The 23,613-nt window shown below is 37.9% G+C and overlaps 1 protein-coding gene across 1 annotated transcript in view; it reads right to left on the bottom strand.

Annotated features, from left to right (window-relative positions):
• Positions 1–23,613, bottom strand: part of LOC131723070 (carbohydrate sulfotransferase 9-like) — an 85,134-nt gene that overhangs the window by 45,406 nt on the left and 16,115 nt on the right. The window lies entirely within an intron of this gene.

Below are 23,613 nucleotides of genomic sequence, written 5' to 3'. Positions count from 1 at the left end.
GTATCCCAGTATTTGTTGGAGGGTAGTGTAGTCAGTTGCAAAAGCCCCTTAAGTGACCGACTTTAGTATGTTTATAACTGAAATGGCTTCTTCTTACAGAAGAACAATTATTGTAACACACCTGTGACTGATGACCAGTATAACCCCTAACCCAGCTACCAGGCACTGCAAAGTGTATTAAAACAAACTGATTTATTAGTAGAGTCTAAATGCTGCTGGGGCCAAAGTATGGCTTAGAGTAAGTCATCTATCAGGTAAAGAAAGCCAATGGAAAGGTCCACATAGCCACATTTTCAAAAATATGTTTACCAATCTGGTGGAATTTAGGCTTGTTTCCATGACGGCTAGCTTAATTACTTACATTATGAATAATATGTTTTGTCAGAAAAAAAAACAAGAACATTCTAAATATTTGCTATTTATTTTCTTTAAAATAACTCAAATTCCCAGAAGCTGCACTGTGTTGTCTATGAATGATGTATTTTCAGTGTTGTTAATCAAAAACTTCCTTGCTGGGAAAAGTGCATTTTTTTAGGGCAAATCTTGCAAATCTCCCCCTAAATGAACATTCCTCCAAATCGATTAGCTTAACTTTGCACAACTTTCGAGTAAAATATAATACAAAATATAATACTGATGACACAGAGGAAATTAATGTCATAAAACACAGAGGCATATATAATTTCACGGGGCAGGAGCTAGGCTACCTGTAGAGATGTTGGATCTGGAGTTAGTAAAGATTGAAGACAAAAAGAGGGCCCCTCCGTTATCAGGGCCCTGAAAACATATAAGAGAGGGCCCCTCTGTTATCAGGGCCCTAAAAACATGTGAGAGAGAGAGGGCCCCTCTGTTATCGAGGCCCTGAAAACATATAGAAAATGAGAGAGGGCCCCTCCATTATTGGGGCCCTGAAAACATATAAGAGTGGGCCCCTCCGTTATCAGGGTTCATCAGACACACAGGAGCTTGAGAACCTGAAAGGAAGAAAGAAAGTTGAGAGCTGCCCTCGATGAGGTGAATTATAGACTTCCTAAGCTGGGGCAAGGACGCACCCCCAGAGAACCTGAAATGAGAAGATTGCCCCGTGTTACGAAGGAAGAGATCCGTCTGTGAGGTTAGTTAGAATAAGGTTAGAGCCTCGGGTTGCAAGGGGAGTGATAGCGAATGAGATGCGAAAAGGTTGGGTATGGCCGGGGGTCCCCTCTGAATCACTGAGAGAACCTCCCTTGTGTAGGTAAAGGAAGTGTTGCTTGCACAAAGGTCAGGGAAGTGCGTCTGGATGCGGATGGACCAACAGCTCCCCGCTAAAGATTCCTACAAGTGCAGACTAACAAAAGAACCGCCAATGCATAAAAAAATGAAGGTGGTTAGTAACTGGCTCCCTACTGACTATGTGAAGACCCTCCACTCAGTGGAAAGGAAAAAAAAAAACTTTCTTTTTTTTTGGCGGGGAACCTTTGGTAGCCCAGGCAGAAGGGTCGTCCCTACTCCGGACATGCTAACAATAGACTGATGTGCAGAAGATATCTCAGATAGGAAAGAACAAAGTATATATGATACAACTACTGATGCTAGTTAATCTTTGCTCTTGCTTGTGATGTAGATGCCCCGATTCTGAATAAATGAGGAGTATAGAATTGCAGGGGAATTGCAGGGGAAAGTCCTGCTCCAGAAACGAATGTGGACGGATGATATGTGAACCAATGCTGAATATAACATTCCAGCTGAATTGATGAACTGGGGTCTGAATTGAAGCTGGTGCAAGATGTAAATAATAATTTGTGTGCACTATAAAGCTTTAATCCATTCCTGATTGAATGTGGTGGATTAATCCTGCTTTGGGAGCAGAAAGTCAAATAAGAGGTCAAGCCAGTGGAATAACAGGATCTGTTGATCTGTTGGAAGGAGCAAGGCTGCATCCCTGTATGTTTGTTCTGCATTGAGTAGTCCTCTGATAGTTGGTTTTAGTTAAAAATTAGCTGGTTGAACTGGGGTGTTACTGCTGGATTTGGCAAGGCTGTAGGAACCAGACTGTGAAATATGGAAATCTGTAAAACGAGAAAGTGCATCAGCTGCATTATTATGAATGCCCGGTAAATGGCAGGCTTGGACTTGAAAATTATTTGATACTGAAATCCATGTTAGGCGCTGCACTAGTAGCATAATAAGAGGTGAACTGGAACAGCCTTTTTTGATAATATGAACTGTAGATTTGTTATCTCTAAATAATAGTATTTTTTTATTTGACCAAAAGATGACCCCATAGGTGTGCTGCCACAACTTTTGGATATATTTCAAGAAGAGCTGAGGATTTTAGATGCGGTGATAGGTGGCCATGCACTAGAGAACCATTGATTATTTAAAAAACCTCAGAATCCCTCAAATGAAGCGTCCGTAAATAAGGCCGTGTCGTGTTGTGCTGAAATCAAATCATCATAGAACATAGACAGGCCATTCCAATGCTGTATGAGAGCAGACCACATTTTAATGTCTTTCCTAGCTTCTGATGAAATATTGATGAAGGAGTCCAAGTTTTTTGCTGTTGATGAGAGAGTAATCATGATATGAATGTCCGTCCCTGGGGGATAATGCGAATTTAAAAATTGAAATTTCCCAGCGTTTCCTGATAGTTTTACTGAACTGAAAGTTCTGAATAAGTGAACGAATACGGTCGAGTTTAGATACAGGAAGGCTGGCTTCAAACTTTTCTGTGATCTGAGGGAGGAGAGATCAAAAGAAAATCAAGTAGAGCAAGACTGGAATATGGTATGCATTGAGAAGTATCCAGCATAAATCTTCTGAAAGTGTATCAAATATTTTTGGGCTGCTGTGGCAGATGAAAGTTAACTGTGTAGAAAAATAATATTTTTTCTTCCCAGCATATCTCGAACAGGTGACGAAGAGAAGGATGGATTGGCATTACTTTAAATGTGTATGATATATCTGCTTTTGCTAACTAGGAACCATGACCTGCTCATTTAATTGAATGAATTGCGTCTGATATGCTAATGTACTGTAGAGAGAATTGATCGCGAGGAATGAGCAAGATGATGCTACTGGTGCTTGATCCCCGTGGTGCTGTTAAATCTATGATGAGACACTTTTTTTCCGATTGCCAATGCCGATAGGGTTAATCCTGTAGATTGGAGATGGGGGAGCTGCAAACGGGCTGGCCATAAATCCTTTTTCGATCTCTTTTTGGATGAGAGACTGTGCTGTCTTGAGTTCTTGAATAGCAGAATTGAGGTTTTTGCTTTGTAAGGAGGAGGTGGGGGTTTGACTGAGTCCGGTTGAAAAACTGTTCTCTAGGTCGTCGATTAAATAGATGACAAATATCTTGTGTGGGTGATTCAGAAGTTTTTGTTTTAAAATGGAAATATTTATGGGAGTGGAAACTTTAAGTGTTGAAGAGAGTCACTTTGGAGCGATCGAGCATATGATTTTGGAATGAGCGTCCCTGCAAAAACTGCAGATATGAATATTATTGCATTGTCTGAATGAGCATATACCGGTGTTGAAATTATTACATATTTGCCTTCCTCCTGCATATCTGATTCTTCGCCCCAATCTGTCTTCTCTTGTAGATTGCTCGGGTGGGGTAGAAGAATGGATGGAGTTGGGGATTGAGATTCTGTTAGAGAAACGGTGAGGAGTGATGCAGGCTGTTGATGTGGAGGTTGACGCTATTGCAGCTTTCGGGCAGAGAGAGGTTGAGTGGCCGGTAGAACTGCAGACTCTGTATGCGTTGGCTCTGAGACCGCTGAAAATCCTATTGAATAGGTCTAGATCAGGTTGTGCCTAGTTGATGATGTGATTATCTGAAGCCAAAATAGCTGCTGCTTTAGCTGAAAATTATTTATGGTAATCGAAAAACATGGTACCTCCATATCTGACAGATAGCTCTACTATATAGAATTCGTAGGAATACAGTTCTTGTCCGCGGTTTGGATATACTGAACATAGCACATCTCTATAAGTAGTGAAGGCAAGGATTAGATTCAGTAATCTGGGGTCTCTGGATTTCAGCGTGACTGACAGATCTCCACAATCCACTACTCAGTGGTCCATAAATTCAGATGTAGCCATCAACAGTGAAACCAGATTGATGTCCTTCACTTCTATTATGTTTTGCCAAATCTGCTGGGATATTGAGTGATGCCGGGCAGTGGTTGAGGTGCCGGAACCATATCCTGTGGCAGTTGCGAGGTCGGAGACTCAACTGTATGGACCGGAGTTGGTGTCACACCGGAAGTGATTGCAGCTAGAGCAGAAGTGGCTGGGTTTATTGCAGGAATGGAGGACATCACTGTAACTGCAGAACCTTGCTTTCCTTGTTCGATGTAGGACATCCGTTTATCCAAGTTGCTAATTTTGGAATTGACTTATGATAAGGTATCCGCGAATGGTTGCATGAATGCTTTTATTTCATTGAGAATGCGAGAATGTTCCTGTTGCCTTTCGCTGGCTGGAGCGGCTGCTTCCTGGCGTGATGATGTGCTGGCAGCTAGAATCGCTTGCTCTGAGACTGTCTGCCTGCTGTCTGATTACTGAGACGGTTGAAGCGGTCAGAGAGTGCTCTGATACAGACATGAATTGATCTTCGAAAACCTCAGAATCAGAGGAGGAGCTCTGTGGTAAGTACTCCATACATAAATTATGTTGTTTTAATTTCTTCCGCTGAAGAAAATTTTTGCTGGGGTCTTGAAATCCGCTTAGGTTCACCAAAACGAAAAAACACAAGACGGAAGTGTACAGTGTGACTAATGGTTTAAATAGGAAGTAGATTTGATTGACGATAGGAGATCAAAGGATAGGGAGGAGCCTAGCTCCCACCCCCAGAATATATATATATATATATATATATATATATATATATATATATATATATATATATATATACAGACGTGCTCAAATTTGTTGGTACCCTTACAGCTCATTGAAATAATGCTTCATTCCTCCTGAAAAGTGATGAAATTAAAAGCTATTTTATCATGTATACTTGCATGCCTTTGGTATGTCATAGAATAAAGCAAATAAGCTGTGAAAAGAGATGAATTATTGCTTATTCTACAAAGATATTCTAAAATGGCCTGGACACATTTGTTGGTACCCCTTAGAAAAGATAATAAATAATTGGATTATAGTGATATTTCAAACTAATTAGTTTCTTTAATTAGTGTCTCCAATCTTGTAATCAGTCATTCAGCCTATTTAAATGGAGAAAAGTAGTCACTGTGCTGTTTGGTATTATTGTGTGCACCACACTGAACATGGACCAGAGAAAGCAAAGGAGAGAGTTGTCTGAGGAGAGCAGAAAGAAAATAATAGACAAGCATGGTAAAGGTAAAGGCTACAAGACCATCTCCAAGCAGCTTGATGTTCCTGTGACAACAGTTGCAAATATTATTAAGAAGTTTAAGGTCCATGGAACTGTAGCCAACCTCCCTGGGCGCGGCCGCAAGAGGAAAATCGACCCCAGATTGAACAGAAGGATAGTGCGAATGGTAGAAAAAGAACCAAGGATAACTGCCAAAGAAATACAAGCTGAACTCCAAGGTGAAGGTACGTCAGTTTCTGATCGCACCATCCGTCGCTTTTTAAGCGAAAGTGGGCTCCATGGAAGAAGACCCAGGAGGACTCCACTTTTGAAAGAAAAACATATAAAAGCCAGACTGGAATTTGCTAAAATGCATATTGACAAGCCACAATCCTTCTGGGAGAATGTCCTTTGGACAGATGAGTCAAAACTGGAGCTTTTTGGCAAGTCACATCAGCTCTATGTTCACAGACGAAAAAATGAAGCTTTCAAAGAAAAGAAAACCATACCTACAGTGAACAATGGAGGAGGCTCGGTTATGTTTTGGGGCTGCTTTGCTGCGCCTGGCACAGGGTGCCTTGAATCTGTGCAGGGCACAATGAAATCTCAAGACTATCAAGTCATTCTGGAGCAAAACGTACTGCCCAGTGTCAGAAAGCTCTGTCTCAGTCGCAGGTCATGGGTCCTCCAACAGGATAATGACCCAAAACACACAGCTAAATGAATGGATAAGAACAAAACATTGGACTATTCTGAAGTGGCCTTCTATGAGTCCTGATCTGAATCTTATCGAACATCTATGGAAAGAGCTGAAACTTGCAGTCTGGAGAAGGCACCCATCAAACCTGAGACAGCTGGAGCAGTTTGCTCAGGAAGAGTGGGCCAAACTACCTGTTAACAGGTGCAGAAGTCTCATTGAGAGCTACAGAAAATGTTTGATTGCAGTGATTGCCTCTAAAGGTTGTGCAACAAAATATTAGGTTAGCGGTCCCATCATTTTTGTCCATGCCATTTTCATTTGTTTTATTATTTACAATATTATGTTGAATAAAAAATCAAAAGCAAAGTCTGATTTCTATTAAATATGGAATAAACAATGGTGGAGAAAATTGTGCATTCTTCGTTTTTTGTGGACGGGTACCAACAAATTTGAGCACGTCTGTATATATATATATATATATATATATATATATATATATATATATATATATATATCTATCAGTGGCTATAGAACGTCTACACCCCCTTGAACTTTTTTCACATTTTGTTGTGTCAGTGCCTCAGAGTTTCATGCATTTAAATATATTAAAAATATAAAACTGAAAGATCATAATTGGATAAGTCTCCACCCACCTGAGTTAATACTTGGTGGAAGCACCTTTGGCAGCAATTACAGCTGTGAGTCTGTTAGGATAGGTCTCTACCAACTTTGCACACCTAGATTTGGCAGTATTTGACCATTCTTAACAAAATTGTTCAGGCTCTGTCACATTCCTTGGGGAGTGTTGCTGGACAACAATCTTCAAGTCATGTCACAAATTTTCGATTAGATTTAGGTCGGGGCTCTGACTGGGCCACTCAAGGACATTTACCTTTTTGTTCCTTAGCCACTCCAGTGTAGCTTTGGCTGTGTGCTTTGTGTCATTGTCATGCTGAAAGGTGAACTTTCGTCCCAGTTTCAGCTTTCTTGTAGAGAGCAGCAAGTTTTCCTCAATGACTTCTCTGTACTTTGCTCCATTCATTTTCCCTTCTATCCTAACAAGTGCCCCAGTCCCTGCCAATGAGAAACATCCCCATAACATGATGCTGCCACCACCATGCTTCACAGTAGGGATGGTGTTCTTTGGGTGATGCGCTGTGTTGGGTTTGCCCCAAACATAACGCTTTGCATTTAGGCCAAAAAGTTCCATTTTAGTTTTGTCAGACCACAAAACTTTTTGCCACATGGCTACAGAATCTCCTGAGTGTTTTTTTTGCATACTTCAAATGGGATTCAAGGTGGGCACCAACAGGAACTGATGGATTTATCCTGATATCATGTGAATCACTACAATTTAACACAGGTGGAGGCCACTTAACTTGGTGTGTGATTTTGAAGGCGTTTGGTTCGCCTGAGCTAATTTAGGACTGCTATTACAAGGTGGGTGGACACTTATCCAACCAAGCTATTTCAGTTTTTATTTTTAATTAATTTCCTACAAATTTCTAGAATATTTTTTTCACTTGGAAGTTGTGGGGTAGGATGTGTAGATAAATGAAAAAAAAAAAAACTATTGAAATGCATTTTAATTCTAGGCTATGAATTTAAAATTTTGAAAGGTGGTATAGACTTTCTATAGGTACGCTATTATATATATATATATATATATATATATATATATATATATATATATATATATATATATATAATCTGAAATTATTACTGTATTCCAAACTGTAAGTTTCCAATGCTTCTCAAAAGGCAGCTTACATGTCATTGGATTGATATAATACAAAAGCAAGAGCCTTAACATCTCTTGCTTGCATGAAATAATTACATCTAAAAATGGCACTGCATTTGTACATGTCAGATTATATAAAAACGTGTTGCTGCTCATTCAATTTAATGATTTGCCCGCTGGCATTTTGAACCTGGTCTGTTTTCAGCACCTTTTGAACTAGATCTCTGCCCACAATCCTTGTCTTCCATTATAGCCATATTAGCAACATCTGCATCCCTATCAGGCACACACAGACTTTCTAACACAAAGGGAAATATCCCCAATTGTGTTCAACACTGTTGTATTAAAAGTGTGACTGCTAAATTAAAAAGATGTTTTATATAGAGCGGCTCTGAAGTGCATGGCTAGATAACATGACACACTTTAATAGGAAGTTGCCATAGAAATCAGTACACACAATATGTAAAATGATTTTGCTCCTGCAAAGAACACCTGGCATCTGTATATTGTATTTTAGGTTAAAAAAAAAAAGGTTAATTAGGTTTTATTTCAAAACTGTTGTGTCGGCAGAATCAGACTTGTATCAAGCAAAGAATCAGTAATAAAACATGTCTCACAACATTTTTATAATCTCTTTTCAGTCATGGATTTATGTTACCGGCTTGCTCAAATCAATCTAAATGGATCCCATAACTTTTCTTTGGCATTTTTATGATTTAAACTGAAAGTGCCAGTGTGAAGCCAGGAGACATAACACACATGTGTTATTTAAAATGGCATGAAGGACCACCTTATGTTATTTATTCCATAAAATATGGATCACTAAGTCCATTTTGTTTTATTTGTGGTTTGTAATATTTCAATTACACTTTTACACTGCAGGTTATATGATATACAACACTGCATAATACAGAGGCAAATGCCATTTAAAGGGTATGTGAAATAGAGCAAGTAGCTAAAGAGGATCATTGGATGGAGTCGGCAGATTTCACTGTAATGAAATTTACAGTCACAGTCTGAACATTAATGGAATTACATTTTTCTCACTTTTGAGTAAAACAACTTATAGTCTGTATTTTCAGGGGCATTTCTGGAGCAACATTTTTGAAATTTGAGAGTTCTGAGCTTGGGTGATAAGCTTGGGTCTTATCACAATACCTTTCAGGGGAAATATGTAAAGCAGCATCTGCCATGTTCACCCACCTACAACAGTGTTTACAGTAAACAACAACAAGAAGACAGGACACAATCCAGCTGTGAACACAGACATTTTATATGATTCAAAAAGCCATGTCAACCTGCAACCCACAGGAAGAGCCGCATTTACAAGGGTTATCCTTGTTTAGGGTGACCAGACATCCCGATAAAATCAGGATCGTCCCGATATTAGGGGCTTTGTCCCGCGTCCCAATCGAGGTACTGCCGGGACGCCATTTGTCCTGAGTAAACGTTGAAAACCCAGGCGTAAAATTTTTTAATTTTTATTTTCTCATCAGGACATTTCATGTATGTGGCTGCTGTACTGTCTCGCAGTGCAACAGCATACTCTACTACTAGTTTAGGGTGTGTTGTTGAGTGAGTTGTTTGCATTGCATCTATGCAGCTATCCAATCACGTTAACCTGCAGTCATGTTTTTTTGGTGCGTGCGACTGTGCGTCCATTTTTGCTGGTGAAGTGTCATGATGGCTAGTGTTGTTGACGAACCTGTCACTAAAAAGCAATATTATTATTATTATTATTACTACTATCATTATTATTTCTTTCTTAGCAGATGACCTTATCCAGGGCGACTTACAGTTGTCACAAAATATCACATTACAAAATATTACATTACAGATAAGTGCAGTTATAAAATACAATAAAGTCAGTAGTAGGTCTACATATGAAAAAATTTAAAATAAGAGAAAATAAAAAATACAGTAAATAATTACATTTGAGAGTGATTTCAAATAAGAGCAGTTACACTTATAGTAAGTGCTTCTAATAGTAAGTTCCATTGAGAGCAAGTAGTAAATACAATAAATGGATAAGAACGATTTCAAATAAGAGCAATTACAATTTTATTTTTAATACGGTTACCTATAAGAGTAAAATCAAGTACAAGATACAGAAAATAGTTATAATTGAGCGCAGTAGTAGAATACAGCAAAGTGTGGAGCAGTTCAGTGCAAGTACAAGACGATGTAAGTGCTGATACAATTGGGTGTCATATAGTCCAGTATAATCGAGAGTTGTGAGGTTTACAGATGCTGTCTAAACAGGTGTGTTTTGAGGAGGCGCTGGAAGATGGTCAGGGACTGAGCAACATGTGCAAAACTGCAAAACAGAATACCCTTGTGTGAAACTTTTTCAGCAAGCACAATGAAACGTTGGATACCCAAGTTGTTGCTACAGAGCTTACCCAAGTGTATCACACAGTAGTGCACCAACACTCCTGTCGGTCTTGTGACTGTGAATTGAAGCAGTATTGAGCTGGTGAGGTGTGAAAAGCAAGTAAAAATGAATTTCAACATGAGCTGAATTTCAACATGACCTGTTCTACAGTTATGACATCAGCAGAAAGGATGTTATGCGCATGGCCAAATCATCCAAGAAGTACAAGAACACTGGTGCTGATGACAATTAGAGGGCATATGATGTACAGTACGTGGTATATGCACACTCTATTTTTTATTTTATATACGCACTTATATTTAACCGTATTATAAAGCCTCCCCCCACCAATAGAAAGTGCCCCGTTTTTTCACTCTTGCTATCTGGTCAACCTATCCTTGTTTGACACATCCTTTGAGACCCAGCATTGCTAATGAGACAGGCAGCATTCTGATGCAATTGTCACCCAAGACTCTGTGCCTGTTGGATTTGCTAAGCAGCAATGTCCATGGAGTCTATAGACTGACAGTAGCTATTCCAAAAGAGCTTTGGAAATTCGTGTGCATGATTATCATCTCAAACAATGTTAGCCTTTTATGTGCTTATACAGAGGCTTATTGTAGGGAGGTAACCTTCACATTTTTCTATTTTGTAACTCATTATATATAAATAAGAACGCTGAGTTCAGGTTTCTTGGTATTAGCAATTACAAAAGGTATCTCACAATTGTATTAATTTGTCTGCCTAATGAAATTGTTTTAGTGGGTTCTGTAATTGGTGGTGTTAATTCTTGGAATACCTGCTGGCACATATTAAAAAAAAAAAAACACTTGACTCATCAATACTGGTAATTAAAAGTGAAATAATCAAGACTAAGCAATTTCGAAAAAATGTCCCTTTCAGTCTTTTTTTATATTTGCTTGATTTAAATGGATTACAATTCTGTCTATCAATACCTATGTTCTCGTGTCACAGTCTGTAAGTGCCAGAATCAGCAGAATTGTTTGCTGAAATGGCAATTACAATTACAATGCTATGTGGTTCAATTACAATTCAGAAATGAGAATCCACGATTGATGGAAAATGATCATTATTGATTTAAAGGAAACATTCCCATATCTATATACAATATGAAACTTGTTGCCCATGGCCTTGTCCATATGCGCTTGTTAGCCGCCCCCTATGCTGGCAGATATGTAATATCTAAAAAAATAAGATTTAAACTAACTAACTAATGCTAAGGCTTTGGGCCACCTTCCCCCATAAAGGACAAGGCCACCTCTACCTCCACCACCTCGCAGAATAAAACCACCTGGTGCTCAGGTAAGAAAAAAACCCTAAAATGGTAGAGGAAACCTTATGGAATCCATGGCCAAGGGTAGCCCTTGCTCTGTGCTCCAAAAGAAGAAATAAGAAGAAAAAAAACTTAAGGCTAAAATTAATTAACCACATAGCGTTTTTTTGGGCATGTCATTGTCATTTTTTCAAATGTATAATTCATATGCTCCTGATGTCCATCCCCCTATAGCTCTGATTAGATGTGGAGGAATATTTCGTGAAGCAGCAGACGTAGCTGCGCCGATTCTGAAAGAACATCCAGAATAACTGTTGGGTGAAAATCCAGATTTGATAAACCAAGTCCTCAAGGCGATCCTTCCTTCTGGGGTGTGGAAGAGGGGTTCGTCTGTAGTGGCAGTTGGGAGCATTGTTAGCTGAATAGAGCAGAAAAGGAACAAATAATATGATTAGTTTTAAATAAATAAACATATACTCCCTTTCCCGATCGGTTTCTGAATGTTTCAAAAACAAAAGAATATAGACCTGAGATTGGAGTTTGAGATTGCTGATGCAGAGGTCGGTAGATGGATTGAAGGACTGATTCCGGGAGGTAATCTCGCCGCACAGAACGAACCCACAAAAGACAGAGATAAACATTGCTTCTAGAAGGACGTCCTTGTAAAGGGGGGAAGCATCCAGCGCGCAGTGTTGATGAGGGACTCCAGGATTTTCTTAGGTGATGGGCAGTTTGGTAGGTGAAGGATTGGGAGTGGATTTTTTAATGTCCCGCAATAACATTTGTATCCGGGGTAGGGAATTTAAAGGAGGAAAGTTAACTGCGAGTAAACAAAAGTGGTATTGTAAGCCTGATAGGCTTTGATTTTGAAGTTACCTAGCACTGAAACCCAAGTGAGTTTTCACATACGCCTCATAATAGCAGGGGATGAGGATCTGCCTTTATTGATAATTGACACAGTAGTTAGAGTATCACATTTAAAAACAATTACTTTCTTAGACCACAGATGACCCCATAAAACTGCAGCTATTATGATTGGATATAACTTAAATAGTGCTGAAGATTGTTCCTTGGGGGGTAAGGAGTACATTTCGGAAGGCCAGTTTCCAAAGAACCATTTAGTTTCTAAAATTCCCCCGAACCCTCGGGAAGGGGCGGCATCAGTGTGCAGGATGAGCATGACAGCAGATGTAAAAAGCCATCATAGAAAAATGACATGCCATTCCAGTTGGAGAGAAGTTAAATCCATCATTTGATATCAGAGTGGCACCCTGTGTTGAGGCTGATGTGGTGGTGCAGATCAGGAGCAGAAGATGCTAAATTTAAAAGGTAAGAAATAAATGATCGACCTTGAGGTATCATCCTGGTAGCAAAATTGAGATAACTGAGTAATGAAAGGAGTTTGCATTTAGTACATGATTTATTTTTTAAATAGCAGGAACTGAGAATTTCTCTGATGCGACAAAGTTTTTCTTGAGGGAGGCGTGCTTCCATTTTAACTGAAACGGAGCCCGAATGAGGGGGAAGATAAATTAATGATAAGCCTTTTCTTACCAGAATACTTGCGAGTGGCGACACCTGTGACTTGCTCAGGGTCACACGAGTCAGTGGCTGAGGTGGGATTTGAACCGGGGACCTCCTGGTTACAAGCCCTTTTCTTTAACCACTGGACCTGCAATTAGATAGCTTATGAAAACCCTGCTGGATGGTCGTATAATGATGCAGCCAGTACTACGGGATTGATAGGTGTAGATGCCAGGCTTAGTCTTTTTTTTTCTGAATCGAGGCAAGCGTGTCTGCATATGGGTTTTCCAGCTGCAAAACAGACCTGTCTTCCCCATTTGTCATTTGAATGAGGAGAGAATAATGAGTGTAGGTTTAGATGGTATTTGGGATGGCCGAGAATAGATTGATCGTGGCTGAGAATAGGAAGTAGCGATATCTGCAGAAGGTGCGAAATGAGGATAAAAATGCTGAGTTTGATATGACAACGCTGCTGAAGCTCATAGAATGGTTTTATGGTGAGCAGAGCCACAAACCTGGCAGAAGAATGCTTTTAGACTGGCGAAATGCTGACAAAACAATTTGTTGTCCAGGATGCCCCAGTTTACCCTGACATTAAACTGTCCTAGGATTGTGGCTGCTTTAGCAGAAAATGACTTATGATAGTCATAAAAAGCTGTACCCCCATATGTCATTGATAAATCAGTAACCACACTGAGATAGGCATCTAGTTCCTGATGGCATGTTGGATATGCATCACAGAGAATATCCCTGTAGAGACTGAAGGCAGTAACAAATCCAGAGAGGGTTCATTTTTTAAACAGTGGGTCTTTAGATTTCAGTACAACAGAAACTTTGCCGCAATCCAAAATTCTATTGTCGTAGACTTCTAGGGAAGAGAGCAACAAAAGGACGAGATTAAAGTCCTTACCTTCCTGGATTTGCGTACAAATTTTACTGGAAACCAGGGACGGACTGGGCAACAGAGAAACTGATGACTGAGATTCGCTGCTGCAGCTTGCCGTAGAAAAGTTGAAGGAGTGAGGGGCACTGGTAGCATTGCTGGGACCAGGTGGGGTACCAGAATACGAAATTGCTGTAGACTGGAAAGCATCACCACAGCCAAGGACTGTGAGTGGGTTTAATGCTTGGAGGAGTCGCCATTATGCAAGGTAAGTCAACAGATGCCAAACAATAAAAAAAAAAAAAGAAACACAAGAGGACATAGACAAACTAGGCTTTTATAGGGTTGATGATTACGTTATTGATTAACATGTTTATTCTGTTTATTCTACCAAGCAGTAATCACAGGTACAAATACAGAAACATCCTATATAACATTTTCCCAAACAAATAGAGTCACTAAAAGTGGTTGAAAATGCAAGAAGAATGTTCACTCAATGTAAAACATGAAAATGTGAAATGATAAAAGCTTGGAATGGGGTGTAATTGAAGTGGAATTGATTAATTACATGGTAATTACAATTGCAAATACAATTACATAGGTGTGCCAAGGTTCAACTGCAATTATAATAATAATTATTTATTTATTTATTTTTCTTAGCAGACACCCTTATCCAGGGCAGCTTACAATTGATACAAAATGCCAATGTCCCAGGAGATGCTTTTGTAGGAATCTTAAACTGTCACCCTTGCTGTCACCAAGATGCTAACTACCAACATATATTTTCTAGGTGTTACAAATATATCTTAAAATGAATTCCTACAATTTTTGAATTCAGTTGAAAATACCAGTATGTATATTACTTGTCTGTTTTACAGTTATCCCACAACCATGTGCCACATGCAGATAAACAGCATTTGATCAATGTATGAACAAAAACAAAGCCTCCCAATTAGCAATGTAAGGGGAGTGACATAGCAGATCAAAAACATGTACAGTACTACAATTCTGCTTGTAAAGTGCTAAAACTAGGTGATTTAAACCCTGGTGAATGTCAAAATACTAATTTGTTTTGCATGCTCATTTGCTTGTCCTTTTTTATCGTTGAGGATTTTTTTTCTGCAAACAAATATAAATGTAAACCATGCTATAACCTACATAGGGTTGTAATACATCCTATAATGTTTTTGATTTTTCCTAGCTTGGGGGCCCTTTTCTAAGTGGAATTAAACATCCTGGGAAGAGGTGCACATCCTCTCACACAGTAATAGATTCTTCCTTTCTTAGTCACGCTAAAATAACTTAGAAGAATCAGTGTAGTATTCATAACTCAATTCCTACCTGAATATGAACACCACTATTCTTTTATCAATTAAACAAACAATACAAACAACCCAGCAAACAAACTTAATTAATTACCACTGAGTTGTGTTATTGCACAATCAAAATTAAATTAAAGTTGAAGTTAAAAATGTTGATGTTAAATTGTTCAAGTTAAAAGTTAATTGAATTGGGACCACAGTTTGATTGTAGCAATATTGCACAGATGAAGAATACATACTTCTGCAATGTGAGCTTTGAAATCCAATTCCTGATCAAATATTATTATAGATTACAATTATATTTTATTTAAAAAGACATCCATTCAGATACCAATATTCAGTAATATACTGTTAAGCTGGTATAATACTATGAATAATTAAATACAAAATGAAGCATAAAACACAAATGTCTAGATTAGTGACTATATCTGTAGATTCAAATCACTTAAGTTCTAGTTTAAAATCAAGAAACTAACCAACCAGCAGCAGCCTTGTCCATATTTTCTTTGCTCAATGAAAAACACTAAGGAACACTAATAATGTGAAGTAAATACTGTAAGATGCAGCCTTAAGGTCTGGTGAACACACACATTTACCTATACAAATTCACTGAAGCAGCAATATTTCTCTTTTCTTTGCTCCTAAATTTCAGATATTCAGCCAATAAATGGTTATCCAGGAATATCAAGTGTTGGAGGGGTCAGTAAACATGCTGTCAAGTTTAAAGAGAACAAATGAATTTCCTTTCATTACACCTCACCTCAACCTTCTGAATAAACAAACTGGGAGAAACATTAATCATAGCTGTCTGCTACTTTTAGACATTTCCCAAACATTTTTCAGCAACTACCATTAGCAATTGGAAAGGTCCTTAGAATATGGTTACTTGAGTGCAGTCACTAGACAACATTGACTTGAAATAAGATGGATACTTTTCTAAGCTGTGTATTCATGAGGACAGTTTCCTCTCTACATTGCCAATTATCCTGTATAGCAAATATTATACATTTTGTGGGATACAATCTCATAACAACTTGTTCAGTAACTCTCACACAGTAGTTTTATGTCACAGGCACATTTTGGGGTGTTTATTTCTAAGCTATTTATGCATCATCATTGTGTGAAATGGTTTACAAAAGCACATTTTTTTAGCTCTTTCTTGACACAAAGAGTGAAACAGTGGATAAGGTCAATTATTCATTTCAAATTAACAGATAGCTGAATAGCTTCTTTGTGACATCAACTTGGACTCCAAGAACGCTCCGCTGCACATATCTGTGCCAACACTCTTCAGAAAAGCACCCCATGATTCTGAACCCTTATGGCTGGTTTCAGACCCTGATTATCACTAATCTTGGACCAGCTGTTAACGTTCACACTAGTCTAAACCCATCCTAAATGTAATTAAAACAAGATTATAATTGTTGACAGCCACCAAAAAAAAAATTCTATATACCTTGTTTTTTGTAATTTGCTGCTCCTTACATACATATAGTTAGTAATATCACAAAGGATATATTTGCAGTCTAAATGTCAAATGGATACACTATTGTGCACTGTTAGTGTTGTTTAAATTTTGTTATTAAGATAATACTCAAGACCAGCATTTACAGTCAAATACTGATAGTCCAGCACATCTTGACAGAAGGCATTCCAATGACAAGCTCAGTGTAGTTCATGAACCGAAGGAAGGGGCAGTGTACTTAGTACTGATCCTCATAATTGCAATGTCAAAATAGCAGAATAACCCAGCTTTGGCCCTGAAACCCTCATCAGAATTTCAGCAGCGGTGTTGACAGGATGACATTCACTGACAGCTGTGGCAGACGCATTGTGAACAAGACATGAAACCCAGACTTACTTGTCTGCTAATCTTTGCTCTGCATCTGGAATTTCTTTAGGCTTTACTAGATATCTTGAAGGATCTAGCACTTCTGCCCTAGTAAATTATGTATACATCTGTGGATAACCTGGTGATATGCCTGATACCTTAAGAATATTTAATGGAAAAGAAAAATAAACTATCCTTTACATGGTTAAAACAACAAACACACACACACACACACACACACACACACACACACACACACACACACACACACACATATATATATATATATATAGTAAAAAATCGAACAAAAGTAATCTGTTTTCTATTTTCAATTTTGTTCTGTAAATCAATTCTTTTCTTTAGTTCAGTCTGCACAACATGTTCTTTTGTAGCTTGTCATGGCTTATTTGAACATTGATTGGGATTTGGCACAATGCATTGAACCTCTGCAATTCCTGACTGGCAATACTATTTATCTTAATTATAGTACTTGGTTTGACTGGATCCTATTTGATTTTGTTGGCCATTTCTCTGGGTGGCTAGAAACTGTTAAGTTTTTGCTTAATTTTAACTTTGCTTAGGACTTTATTTCACTCATTCTTTGTGGCTTTCTAGCACAGCTTTTAATTTGCAATGTGTAAAGCTTTTTATTCTCATTCCAATTGTATTGATCTTACCTGAATTCTGCTTCCCTGCACAATTACAGGTGCATGCACGAGGTACCCCTTTGCATGTTTTCGAAAACATACTTGGGGGCCCCTAAAGCTGTGAGATTTGAAAACTGTCTCACTGTTGGCCCATTGAAAAGCATATGCTCTCCAGATAGATGAAGGGAATGTTTTAAAAAAAAAATATTATTCAGGGCCTGAATTTAGAGCTAAATTCATGAAAGAGAACTTAGATAAATTAGAGGAAACAAGCCGATTTTAACCTAACTTTGTTGTACAATATGTGCCTCTAAAAACACCATCTCATTGTATCTTGTCAATAAGTGGAAGGCACCGATTGAGCAGCTGCCCCAGTGCATGAAGTCTGTACTGCAATAACGCATAGGAGTCATTTAAAAGAGTAATGTTTTACTTATAACATATCAAAATATGATCATTAAATGTATGGAGTGCCCTGATGATCCAAACTTCCCCATCAAGTCACTGGAGAAATATATAATGAAATGTCAGAAGAATCCGCCAGTTTTCTATCTTTATCCACGAATTGGACTAGATCCAACAACTGTGAGAGATAAAAATATCAGGTATACTTGTAGGCCATTAGGAGAAAATAAAATATTGGTAACAAATGGCAAAACTTTTTTTTTTAAAAGCTGGTTTGAACACAAATTTTACAAAGAAGCTCATAGGCAATATTGTTATAACTGAGGAATATATTTTGTAGAAAGGATACATAAAAATGAACAAATTAAATAGTTAAAATAAATAAAAATGTAACATTGAAGTATAAAATAAGACTCTTCATATACACTGCTGTGCAAATGTCTTAGACATGTGTGGCAAAGTGGTAAGTGGTAGCAGGTGTATAGCAGGTGCAGTGCAGATACCGTAATTCCAACAATCACACAGACAACAAAGTACGGGTGAAAATGTTTTAATGGTTTATAATCCAATGGTCTGATGACCTGCCAGTAAATAATAAAGAGCTGGCAATACACAACAATGTGTATTGCGCAGTGATGAAACAAAGGGTTGCAGTCCCGCAAATGAAAAACACGGTACAAAACACACACAATTAGACACACACGATCACTGTTCCAAAGTGAGTGCTCTCAGTGCTTGTGGTGAAGTACTATATAATACGTGCTTTTAGTGAAACAAGTGCTGATAACAATGTTTATTAGTGACGGTAGTGCAGTGGTGATCCGGTTTCGTGCTGGCCCTTGGCAACAGCTCCGGATTTGTGTTTAGCCGTCTGGTGATAACAAACACAGACAATTACTAAACAGACAAACAAACAAAACACTCACGAATTATTTTCTTTTAATTATTTTGGGCAATCTCCTGGTCCTTCCAGTTTCCACGTCAAAACCCAAGCGAAGGAAAAGATTTACAATTCTCCAGCCCCTTTTATGCGATTATGCATGACCCCTTGGTAAACGATTGCAGCTGACTCTATTGCCTGCAGCTGCTACCTCGTTTACCTTCCAGGTCAATACATTCTCGCACTGGAGTCTCGTCTTTTTCCAGGCTGATTGACTTCCCGACCCAGGGAATGAACTGTCAGGACAACCTGTCCAAAGCCTTTCCCTTTCGCTACTTTGTATCCTCACAGGTCGAGAGGGAGATTTACAACCAGAACGCATTATATTTCCGTCACAACATGTTGCATTTTTCTACTCTGATGCATTATGAGCATCAACAATTTACTCAAAGCCTCCACTAGTGTTTTCTATTATTATTATAACAACCTTGACTTGCATAAAAAAGTAAAAACATTGAGTGAAATAGCTCGCATCACTCGATTTTCAAAGTATGGTATACGAAGCATAAATCAACAAGTACAGAGAATCATCATCTGTAATTGACAAACCCAGGACTAGAAGACCCAAAAAGCTGTCTAACAAGGATGAGCAATACTTGAAGATAGTATCCTTTAGTCTTTTTGGTGTACAGCTCTAAGTCTGGCTTGATGACTGCTGCATAATACAGTTTAGATCCCTGCCATCATATTTGTTTACATCGTTCAGTGGAATCTGTTTGAATTTCAGAAAGTCAGAAAACAGTGAAAGTGACGTTTTACTCACCATTTGTTTGGAGCATCTTTCTTTTGTAGTATGTTTTGTAATTCATTTTCTGTTAAGTCACAGAATCACCCATTCAGCCATTTTCTCTTGTTATGAGGAGTGGAAATGAAGGGCATTCCTTTGAAAAGGGTTGGGACAGTGATGTGAACTAATCACATGTCAGAGGGAGACTACTGCCCGGTGGTGTAAGGATGTTAGGGCAATAGTTCAATCTATTTGTGCTCCTATGATGAGGTTTTAACCAATCACAGGCTAGAATTTCAAGGAATTAATATATATCTATATTAGGGCTGTCAAGCGATTAAAAAAAAAAAAATAGTCTTAGTTAATATCGGTTTTAATCGCATAATAAACTGATACAATTACTACATCCATCCTAATTTAAATTTGTTTTATTACTGATGCTATTATTATTATTATCCTTAGCTGTAAATAAAATAGTTTAAAACGTATTTATGTATTTGGGACTGGTGTACCCCGTGCAAATTCACCCTCTTTGTCGAATTATAAACAAAACCATTTTAAAAAATGTATTAACAGGGTGTAACTTTTTTGATTGTCACATTGCCTGCAATGTTGTGTAGTGCAAGTAAATATTAGTACACATAATTAGTCATACAAAAAAAGATGTATTCACGTAAAACATTTTGATAACTGTAAATAACTTGGGGAATGACCACCTTGTTTGACGAAGAGCATTAAGTGAGTTTGTTTTGGTGAGTTTTGTGTTGGTGTTTTGCATTATATAGTGAAGGTGAATGCCCAGCGTGTATTTTATGTAAACTGTTTCTTTTGGCCCTTGTGTCTGTTTATTTGTTGTTTTGTTTAATAAATGTGCACTCTAGTGTAGTGTCTTTCCTGCCAATAACATCTGGGGCCACAGCGCTATCCTGTTACAATCACCATCATTATAATAACCTTCTCTGTCTCTTTGTCAATATTAAATAGATGTTGCAATCTTCATTTATGTTCAAACACAGCAGGGTTTTTTAGGCTGGGAACTAGAATGTGTGATGATCCCACTTAAATGCATTACAGGTCCCAGCACCAAAAAACTTACACCACGGCATTCAAAACTAGTGACAATACTAACTTGAAAGCCAAGTTTTACCTGAAGACAAAAATGGTTATGCTTTGATCACGTATCAAATTGCAAGCTGCTGTATAATAAACATCCATATTGCTGTTTAGTATTAGTTTGCAACTTCTTATGGCAGCCACTACTGAAACAAGACGGGTTTACATCACAGATAAGTAAAATACGAAATGACAGCATTATGATTTTACCCCTAAAGCCCATGATAGTAATAACCTTTATACATTACACCTTACTTCTATAACGTACAATGTTTAAAAAAAGTACAATAACCTGCCAAAAGCATCAGTGGTGAGGATTCTGTACTAGAAACAGTCCCAATAAAATAGACTCCAGAGGCAACACTGTACTTTAGTTCAATACTCTATTATGTATCTTTATGTATAATTAGGGCTTCTGTTTTTCAGTTTTTATTATTTGTATTTTTCTGTGCTTATTTTTAGCTATTTTCGAGTTATGTAAATTCTTTTTTTTTTCAGAGCGTTCGTTGTTGATATAACTGTATGAAATTAGTGTTTTTGGTTACTTTCCAAAACGCTTAAGCGGTTTTTTTTTCTGTCAAAATATGTAATAAGTCTGGATTTGCCCCTGTACAGTTGTTACAAAATATCACAATACAAAGTATCACATTACAGACAAGAGCAGTTATAAAGTACAATAAAATCAGTAGATAATAAGATCAAATACAAAGAAGAGCAAAATAAAGAATACAGTAAATAATTACATTTAAGTGCGAATTCGTTTAATGTCGGGGTTGGTGGAGGTATTTGTTGCTGTCCTGTTTATGTCTAAGTTTCTGAATAGACCTTTTGTTTTGGCCCTTGTGCCTTTTTATTTGTTAAAATGTTTTTTTTAGTGTTTGTATTTGTGAACTAAACGTGCGCGATAGAGCTTCACTGCAGCATCTGTGTTCCGAGTCGCTTTTCCTGCCAGTAACAGCCTGGCTGTGACGCTGCCCTGGCACATTTGGTGTCAGAGCAGGATACCGCCCCTGGAGACTCAGAGCAGGACTGCAGTTGGGGGAAAAAAAATAAATTTAAATGAAAAGAAAGGCCCTCTATCGGGAGGAGGTGGTCGGCTGAGGAAAGGAAATTCAAAGTCATTGTTTTTATCTTGCTCTTAATTGTATTATTACTTGTACTGTGATTCTTGAAATGTATTTGCTTACGATTATAAGTCACCCTGGATAAGGGCGTCTGCTAAGAAATAAATAATAATAATAATAATAATAATAAAAAGGCTTCACCTAAAGGCTCTCCCAGCGCCAGGCTGAGTGCCAAAAAAAGGGAGGAGTGGCCGGTTCCCGGAGGCGAGCGAGGGAGGTGCTGCCTGTCCGCACCCCTGCAAGCTGCATGGCCGGAGGTGCCAGCCCTGCCGGTATAAGTTGTGTGTGTAGAGAAAACAAGTGGGAATGTGGCTGGGGCCATAATTGAATAATTAATGGGTAATGAGGCTCCAGCCACAGGTGTATAAGGGGAATCACAGGTGTTAGACAGGTTAATGTCAGTGTTGGTGGAGGTACGTGTTGCTGTGCTGCTGTCCTGTTTTTGACCATACGTTTTTGTATAGTCTTTTTGTCTTGGCCCTTGTGCCCTTTTATTTGTTAATGTGTTTTGTTTAGTGTTTGTATTTGTGAATTAAATGTGCACGATAGCGCTTCACTGCAGCTTCTGTGTTTTGAATCTCTCTTCCTGTCGGTAACAGCTTGGTCGTGACGCTACCCTGTCACAAGATCATATTGAAATCATTACTTCTTCCTGCAAACATCTAAATACAAAATATTTGTTCTGGAGGAAAAACTCTTACCATGAAATCAAGTTATTTGCAGTCCTGTTAACAGCTGCACATTACTTCATTCAATTCATCCAGCAATATAGTCCACATCTCAGTGATGTCATACAATATTTGTGGTTTCTACAGCTTGAAGGAAAAGTAATGCAGTGCTACAGTCAATTATAGTTTTAATTCATCTGATAAAGAGTGACAGGAACCACAAAGGTCACATTATAGGGAAACAGGGACCTGCACATACTGGAGGATTGTCTGGAATTTTTGCTATTTACCACTTATTTAAATATGATTTTTGGCATTAATGTATTGAAGTTCTGAATACACATAATCCAGCACATATTAATAACAAAGTAATGTTTTTCCAAGAACAGTATTAAAAATAATATAAAAATAAATAAAAACAGAAAAGTAAATTACATTTGAAAGATTTTAATATTTAAACTGTTTAAATTTTCACAACATCCCTCCATAAATCAAAAGTATATGAGTTCTGTAAAATAAATCACTGTAAAATACATTTCCCCACTGTTGATTTGATTAATTTGCTCTCTGTCAGAAATATCTAGAGAATACCACAATGAGTTCTGTAAAACATTGTATTTATTTTGTACTCTAAAACAAGTAACCAGCTTGCTCTAACCCTAAAAATATCCAACACACAGTTAAACACATGCTAATTCATTCATACCGAGTGTGTCACTGAATAACTTAACATATTTTATAACATGTCTAACACTTTAAACATCTGAATGTCAAGTACACCATTTTATTATTTTTTATTTGTATTTTTTGTACAAAATACTTATTCTATTCTTTATTATTTTGCAGGTGGGTAGAATATGGTATTTTTTTAAAACACATTATTTAACAATGCATGACCAACTGAGTAAAAGGTTCTCATTTACAGTGGTGAGCTGGGGACTAGGCTTTTGTAAATCAAGCTTTGAAAGAAAACGTAAATGACCAAAGCAGCTAAATGTATGAT

Source organism: Acipenser ruthenus, chromosome 3 (genome assembly GCF_902713425.1).
Source record: "Acipenser ruthenus chromosome 3, fAciRut3.2 maternal haplotype, whole genome shotgun sequence".
In the NCBI taxonomy this organism is placed as follows: domain Eukaryota; kingdom Metazoa; phylum Chordata; class Actinopteri; order Acipenseriformes; family Acipenseridae; genus Acipenser; species Acipenser ruthenus.
Note: the sequence above shows the minus strand (reverse complement) of the source record. Positions and strands in the feature narration are given on the sequence as shown.